This window comes from Melozone crissalis, unplaced genomic scaffold (genome assembly GCF_028551555.1).
Source record: "Melozone crissalis strain CALT ecotype California unplaced genomic scaffold, PUWL_Pcris_2 ptg000006l_1, whole genome shotgun sequence".
Taxonomy (NCBI): domain Eukaryota; kingdom Metazoa; phylum Chordata; class Aves; order Passeriformes; family Passerellidae; genus Melozone; species Melozone crissalis.
The window spans coordinates 54,609,816-54,619,030 of record NW_026535784.1 but is presented as its reverse complement, the minus strand read 5'-3'; positions in this window follow the sequence as shown (position 1 = coordinate 54,619,030).

Here is a 9,215-nt window from a genome sequence, read left to right as displayed (position 1 = left end):
ACTTCTTGATAAAGACATGAAAAAAAAAGGTAAATATGTACCACAGAATCATACAATTGTTTGGGTTGGGAAGGAACTTAAAAGATTATACAGTTCCAACCTTCCATTAGACCAGGTTGCTCAGAGCCCCATCCACCCTGGCCTTGAACACTTCAGGGATGGGGTATCTGCAGTGTTTTTGGAAAACATTTTCCAGTGTCTCACCACTCTCACAACAAAGAACTTCTGCCTAACGTCTAATCTAAATCTCTCCTCTTTTCATTGGAACTGTTCCCATTTGTCCTATGACCACCTGCCTGTCTAAAAAGTAACTCTCCCTGTCTTTCATAAGCCACCTTTAATTGCTGGAAGGTTCTCCAGAGTATACTGAGAAGCATGTTCCTCTTACACAGACCACCTTTGGTTTCATGGCTTCCTACTTAATTTATGATGCATTCATTCTTCATTCTATGCTAAGAGTTGACTGCTGTTTTTCAGGGATTTCTGCTCGTGGACTCCGGTGTTGGAGGAAGTGGACTGGCCAAAAGAAGAAAAAATTCTTCTGCTATAAAAATTTAAGTCACATGTCTGGGAGCACAACTGATTTTTTTCCTTTGTGAGATTTTGGAAGTGTCCATGTCTCTTACTAAATGTATAGCTCTTCATGCATCAGTACTGGAGAAAAAGCAGGAAGTGACCTGAGGCAACTGCACTTGCTCCTGCTGTAGGTCACAGGGTTGCTGCTAGCAGCATCCTGTGTGGTGATAGAGCTGGTGGCTGCACTGGGCCAGGCAGGTTCAAGTGAGATCAAACATGCAATATTTGCCTGTGGTGCTTTAAGTGAGGTAGGTATTCTTCCTTTAAAAGATATTTAAGAGAAAGACCTTACTTCTCCCAAAACTACAAATTAGCTCAAAGATATTATTGGTCATGGGATCTTTACACATTTCATAGCAATGAATACTTTTTTCTGCTGAAAACCTAGCTTCATTAGACCAGATTTGACAAATTACTAAGGTATTTTTCTAGTTCATTGTGATATTTTGGTTCTCAAATTAATTCTCCATGACTGGTACTCATGTTTAAAATGCCCTTCAAAGAGGCCACTACAGCACTGAGATCTGAAGCTGACACAGAGCTTCAGACACAATCTCCTGAGGTTATAAAAATTAACACAAACAAACAAGAGGGAAAAGACTGACGTTGAAATGCTGTACAGAGATGCTGAAAGGCATCATTATTCATTCAACACTATAATGTAGGTAAAATACAGCACCTCTAGCCAACACTTGTAGGGAACTCATTCTTATTTTGGTCTTTGATGGACACTTTTGCTTCACCACTCCCTGCTCACTCACATCCAACCATTGCTACAGTGACTGAAGACACTGCTTTCAGACAGAACTGCCAGACTGCTAAATGAGAGTTCACAGCTCCCAAGCCATGAGGTTTTTCCATCTGACACAAATGCTACATTTACCTTCCTGCTTTAACTGCAGCTGCATGCAGACTTTGGTCATCTGTTCTGTGTCTCCAGGTAAAAAAGGCTGATGTGCACATTTTACCTATTCTGGATATGCCACTGTAAACACCAACATAAAACCCATGTTTAAGAAAGAAATCAGTGCTGTTGGGGTGAATTTCTTATGCTACAAATGAACTAAGCAATAGTACAAAAGCCAGACATAACTGATTTTAAGCAATGCTCTTCATCAATATCTCATGCTCATAGCAAAAAAAGGTCTTGGAGATGCTCTGAGCTCTTGCCTGTAAGAAAAGAACTTCAGTGCATACTTGGATTTATATATTTGATACATACTAAGTACCCACTTGATATCATAAAGGAAGAAACTAGAAATTACCCTAGAGGAAACCAATGGCATTACTCAGGCACACAGCCATAGATAAGAAAATCCCATCTATGAGAGAGTATTATGATATCAAATGTGTGTATGGGAACATGAGAACAAGTCAGTTACTGTTCCTCAGGTAAAGAGAGGTTTCTGCAACATGTTAAAAATTAACAAATGTAATATAACCTTCAGAAATGTTCAGACAGCAGTTGACTGACATACTGCAGCTTTTTTCTGATGAGACTTGGTGGCAGGTAGATTTTTATTCTTCCCCCAAGTCACCAATTCAGCATCTTGTTTCTGTCATACACCTAGGTCATGCAAATCTTTTTAGACATCTGTCCCCAAATCTTCCACTGGTCTTAATTACAGAAGCTCACAATTTGAGTGTTCAAACAAATCATCTGCTATGGAAAGTACCAGCTGTAGCCATACTTCATTTGCAAGAAAATACTGGCTTGGGCTCATCTTTAGCCATAAGCCTTTTCTGTTCTCAGCTTTCAAACAAAAAAGAAATTAATTTTAGTAGCACTTGACTCAAGATACTAAATTCTGAAAATCTGAAGATCACACCAAATTTATGAAGGTTAGTATATTTCAACTCCACAAACTAAGAGAAGAGCTTTTACAGATTTACTCCCCAAACCAACAGTAATTCAACAATAACATCCAACTACCTGAGGTTAGTTTCAACCTGGGTGAATGCCACACACACACAGAGTCTTTCCTTTCTAGAACAAGACACTGCCACGGCCATTCAGAACTTCAAAGCAACATCCCCTTTTTCACCTTGACAATTAAGTCTTCTGTATACATATTCTGATGACATTAAGGGCATAAGTGACCCTCACAGCAAGTGACTGATTCCAAGGAAACTAAAGGAAGTGCCTCATTCATAACATCATCTATCAATCCTTGTGAACAGCTACTTGACACTTTCCATGAAGAAGTAGCTGTCTCAATAAAAAAGAAAAACAAACAAAACAAGCAAATCTCACACATCTTTACAGCTCACCATCATTTGCTGAGAGCCAGTCAGCAATTTCCTTGTTCAAGTTAAATATTTAGAAGTTGATGATGTCTGCTATTCTCAAGAGGGCAGCTGCTCCAGACCCCAAAGTCTGAGCGCTGGCCCCCAGGCAAGGGACTGAGGATCTCCTCCTAGCTGCTCCTCTAACTTATAAAAGCAAGAAAGGATGGGAGCTCAGACCACAAAAAGCTATCTTACAACTGCTCTAATTCAGATAACATCTGAATTCTGTAACATGATTTTGATTCAGACATTCTAGCTAAATCTTAAACTGAAGTGTAAAATTTCTCAAGTCACACTGAGTACTTGTGTTCAGTAGAGATAAAATACCTCAATTTTGAAGCAAAAAGAAATTAAAACAATAGGCAGTGATAGGACAGGAATAACATCACTCTGTTTTCCCCCATTATGAAATTAAATCCCAGGAATCCTGGTGGACAAGCCAATTGTGATAGATGAGTAATACAATGACTGACTCTCACAATTAACAGACAAATATCATGTACACAGGTTAAAAAGTTTTATAGATTTATAGCTATATTTTACCCCCTCACGTGGTTATCAAGGGACAGCTGGATTTGGGACATCTGGCAGGGCTGGCTTGTCACTATGGCGACATCTGACCTCCAACCAGGATTTGAGGAAAAGATTTTCACCACTGGACAGTGAAGAACGGGTTGATGGACAGAACTTCAAGAGGGGTTAAAGGGTTAAAAAGGGGAAACCTCCCTTGTGAGGGGGCTGAGCACATGGCTGAGAAAATCTTTTGCTCCTGGCGTCGTAACCTTTTTTCTCTATTCAGCCTTTTGTTGTATTTTTATAAGGTTTCATAAACCTTCCTAAACCATGAGAAGGGAGTAGCTCTTTCTCACACAAGCTAGCCATTGGAGTACATGGCCTCCTTTCCCCTGTGGAGCACCTCCAGAGGCAGTGTCCCAGAAAGAAGGCATCATCCTTATTCTTTGTGTGACACATGGGAGGAAGGTCCTTCAGTGATATAAAACAAGCAAAACCATGACTGCTGCTGTAACAAAAATTAGGCAGTGTTCAGATAAGAGGTATTATGATTCCTGTAAATCCAACAGTGCTTATGATCAGTGGTACAGAAGCTGGAAAAAAGGTGGCAGAAGTGCAGGAAAAATAAAGATATAGATGAAGTTTCCCCAAATATCCTGTATGTAATTTTGACTACCTACCCCCAAGATGAACTAAAATTGCATCACCATCTGTGCAAAGAAGGGTGGTGAGCCTCCCTCAAAAACCAAAAAGGCCTTTTAATTGAAGGAAACAAGAAATTTGCCTTTGTATGTGTGGCTGTGTAGAACTAACTTGTCTAACAAAGAGCCTGGTGAGTCTCTGTGGGTAAGGAAATGCTCTCACTGCTGCCCACAAAATCAGAACAGCAGAGGCAGCAACAAGATCTCCCCCAGTTTAATCCAGCTAACAGAGAAATTGGAGTTGTTGCCTTGTGTGGGCTAAGAAAACTTGAATGTTTGGAGAGAGGACAGCTGGCAGAGCTAAGGAAGACCCCTCAGGGAGGGAGAGAAGTGGGAAGGGCAGGAGGCAGCTGCAGTGCAAACTGCAGACAAGCAGCAGCTTTGGCAGGGACTGTGCCCGCAGCTGTTTCACTGCCCAGGCTGGCCACAGCTGCACCTTCGAGAAGGAACATGGGGGAAAAGCTGATAATGATAAAATAGTGTAGCAAATCCTCAGTTCTCTCCCATTCTCCTTTCTCATCTTTAATTCTATTAAAAATGGTGTGGAAACATTATGCAAAACTGTTCAGATGCCCACACTAATTAGGTCAAATTAGACAAGGCTGGAAAACATGGGAACGTTCAAACTACAAACTGTATTACAACCCTAAGCCTACTGCACTTTTCAGCAGAAAGTTATTTAAGAAAGAAAAAACAAGTCAGAAACCACCCATCTAACTGGTTTAGCTTCTTTAAAACCACCAGGATTGCTTTTGTAGAAACACATAGAAAAGTTTCTTAGACAACACTAATTTACAGTTTCTAAATCCTTTCAGCATTTCAAAGGTTCTTTGCAGCAAAAAGTGACATTATTGTTTTGTTTTACTTTTGTTTCACACAGACTGGTCAGCAACAGTGAAATGGGTACAGCTAGCACCATCTCTCATAAGTTTGTATAATGAAAATCCCATCAGTGCTGCAGACACACAAGCCATGAATGAGGACTGCCCTTCCTTGGAAAAATGCAACAAAAAAGGTGTTTTGTATAGCATGAAAAGCATAGTCAGATAAAATTACATTTTGGAAATAATTCTTCCTGGCAGTCTCTTCAGGCTGTTTTGAGACAGCTTCTTCCCAGCTCGCTTTGATTCAGTGCTCAGTGAAGTTCTCCTGAGGTTTAATCCCAGCCTCCATGAAACACCAGAAAGGCCACCTGTCTCTGGGGATTTATAGAATGACAGGTTGACAATTTTTTTCAGTTTTGCATCATAAAAAAAACAAACAAAACCCTCATATGCCATGATTTATTTATGCTTCACTTTTACTTGTGAACAACCAGCAAAATCGCTCACAAGTCACAAAACAGCAAAGCAGGATTCTGCTTTCCAGATACAGGGGTAACTAAGGCATGGGTTATTTACACTATGTAAACTCTGGAAGGCCTGAAAAGTAGACCACAAAATAAAAACCACTGAAAATCAGTGCAATGGGAGCACAGTGAAGTGCTGATGGATAGATACAAAACTTAACTAGCCTACTACATTCACAAGAACACGAAACAGTCCCTTACCAAGGAAGGCACTATGATAGACCGTATTAAAATAGTTTAATAGTCTCCACAGCAGCATTTAGTTCAGCCATTCCCAGGAAGTATTAACAGAGAGTAAAATTATTTCTAAGTCATTTGGCAGCTTCCTTTGAATTATGATTTTAAAAATTTAAGATTCTAGCTGAGGGGTAAGAACCAATTCATATTGAATTTAGATACACTAAGTTAATGACTATTAGATGCTTAAGCTAAAGCTAATTGTTATATTAGAGCTTATTTACAGAAGGAAGTGGAGCAAGCGAACCATTATGGAACATACCGAAACCAGTAGAGCAATGCCCAGCACCTGGACTCTGTGTTAATCCATCATGAAGCAGGGGGCCTGGATCATGCCAGAGGGACACACAGACCTGATGAAGACCTTCTGGACTTCCTCCTTGGGACCACCGACCCAATTCAAGAGAAGAACTGCACACACATGAAGCACTAATAACCTCATTTTAATACAAAGTGGGGATGGGAGGTGCTGGGGTTATGCATATGTATTATTCTGGGAAATAAACAGAAGGCAAAATTCGTTGTGTGATGCAGTCACACATTTCAGGGATGATCCCATCCATGTCACCTGCCCAGCAAAATAAACTTTCTAACTTTAACTAGTCAGAGTCTTTGTCTGTGATTTTTGGTTTTAATGATTCAACTTTATCCTCAACATGTAAATCAAGGCATGGTATCCACTAGAGCATTCCAGCAATGTAGCCAAACAATACTTCCCATGCACACACCAGTCCCTTCCTCCCAGGACTCTCTGCCTCAGCTGCCAACCACCATCACATGCTCTCATTTAGAGCTGAGATAGATATTCACAAGATAAACAGCTCAAACCATAAAGCAGTATCACCTTCCTTTTGTCCCAGAGCTGCAAGGCTCCTTCAAAATCTGAAATCCAGAGGTGGCAGAGGTAATACAAGACAAACAGCTTCACAACCCAAGATGCTGCAACCATTGCAGGAAATTATTATTACAAAAATCTGTTTGGTGAAACATGCTGGGGAAGAACTAAAGCACTGGCTAAGGTGGTGCTGTGCTGCCTTGCATCAAATTACCGGCAGCCATTACACAAGGATCCTGTCTTTGTGTGACCACACTGATTACATTTGCCTCTACAAATAAACAGCCAACTGGAAAACTGGATGCCAGGCTACTGGCATTCCACTAACAATTAAAAAAATAAATGAGGTTATGAGCACACTGCACAGAAGCCCCATGCACAACCTTGCCAGGTAACAATGCAGTCACACTTCTTTCACAGCACAAGAGTGCACAGACTACAGCGGACTCAGCCCAAACTAACTCAAAAACCTCAGACGACATTGCTTGAAGGTGGCTGAACCTTTTGCAACTTAACCTCCACCTCCAGCAAAGACATGTGAGACACGTCTGTTGTGGTTTTAATCTGACAACACTTGATGAGCTATTTTACTTGTTGTGGTACTTCTCCAGAGTGTGATTTGTTTCTAGATTATCCTTGCAGAAGCCTTTGCAAACACTGCAGAAAGCCAGGTTTCTCCGAGTTTTGTAAGTCTGACAAGTGTAGGTCACACAGGAATGACTAAGGCACAGGAGGAAACACAGATACACTTCCCAGTGGCCAGTAAGCAATTGTCTTGAGTGCAGATGGAAATGGGGAACCTACCAAAGGAGGAAGTCAAGCAACAGGCAGTTCCAAGAGCTGGGGGAGCTTGAACCTCTCAAATTCTTATTTATTTGAGAAAGAAGAAGCTAGGAACTCCTGAGGCCCTCTCCAGTAACAATGGACAATTTCTTGCTGTTTTTTTTGTTTTGTTTTGTTTTTTTTGTTTTGTTTTTTTTTAAATTTGTTAAGGGCTAAGCTAAGTGACTACTCTTTATCCTTTACAAGATACCAATAGCGAGCTGACTGAGGCACTATCTTTGGCTGTGGTCTCCACATGGAGCAGCCTGAAACGCGAGGAATCCCGGCTCAGTTAATTTTTAATTAACATTTATCTCCTTCTCGGACGGTACGGCTGCCGGGGCTCTCTCTGTGAATGCCCCCGCAGCACAAGTCCCCTGATGCCGAGCCCGGGCGCGGCGCTGCCTCTGCGCTCCCCAAGCACAGTCCCGCCCTGCTAACCATTTGCACCGATTCCACCTTAATTCCCCCCACACCGGCGCCCGCTCTGGCCCCGATCGCGGCGAGAGGACGGAGCCGGGCCAGCCCCGCAGCCCTCCCGGGAACGGCTCCGGGCCGTCCCCGCCCTAGCGGGGGTGCCCCGGGGGCCGGAGCCCTCGGCGCTGCTGCGAGGAGGGGGAGATCGCGGCAGCGCCCGCCACGCCGAGCCCGCTTCCGGGACACTGAGAGGAACCTGAGGGCAGGGGGAGCGTTACATAAGGGGGGGGGGGGGAGCCGCCATGGCGGCACGAGCGCGGTACGAGGGCGTGGGACGGCGGGGGAAGGGCGCGGGGTGGGATGGAGCTCTCCGGGTGCGGGGGAAGGGGAGGCGTGCGGTGAGAGCCGGGTGAGCCCCGCGGTACCCGCCCGGTGCCCGCCCCGCTCACCTGCGCTGCCCCTGCCGCCGCGGCGGGTCCGGCGGAGCGCCCGCCGCACGCCAGGGGGCGCCCCGTGCGCATGCGTCGAGGGGCGGGGGCAAGGCCGGAGCCTGGCGGCGCTTCCCGCGCTCCCGCCCCTTCAGATTCGCGGGGGAAGACTGTTCTGTGTTTTCGCTCGGTGGGGTGTGTGGGAAATAGACTTTCCCGGTTCTTGACGCAAAAAAGGGTTGCCCTTCAGCGGGAAACAGAAACAGGCAGAGCAGCTCCTGAGAAATACCATGTCCCTGTCCCTCCAGTTAGTGCAATCTCCACTGGAATAATCTTCCCCCTTGAGGGGAAGCCGTGAGGAGGTGGCTGAGGTCACTTGGTCTGTTCAGCCTGGAAAAGACGAAACTGAGGAGGGACCCCATTGCAGTTACAGCTTCCTCGGGAACAGAAGCGAGGGGGCATACACTGAGCTCTTCACTCTCCTGACAGTGACAGGACCCGAGGAAACAGCCTGAAGCTGTGTCAGGGGAGGTTTAGGTTGGATATCAGGAAAAGGGGTGGTTGGTCAACCACCCACAGGGTGTTTGGGCACTGGAACAGGTTCCCCAGAAAACTGGTCACAGCACCAAGCCCGACAGAGTTCCAAGAAGCATTTGGACAATGCTGTAGGGCACAGGGTGTGACTCTTGGTGATGTCCTGTGCAGGGCCAGGATTTGGACTCAATGATCCTTGTGGGTCCCTTCCACATCAGTGTGTTCTGTGATTCTTTGATTCTTTAATAAAAAGATCAGAGTGATCCTGCTTCAGATTTAAAAGGAACTGTTTTCCATGAGTCCAGTGAGTGAAGGATGTTATACAGAGTAGGAAAGGCTGTAGCAGCTCCTTCCTTTTCACCTGTCCACCAGCTCTGGTCTCTACAAGTGCATATTATATCTATATATCTATCTATATCTATATATCTATATCTATATCTATATCTATATCTATATCTATATCATGCAGAGAGATACATACAGCCCCTCCAGTACAGGAATACATTTCCCCAATG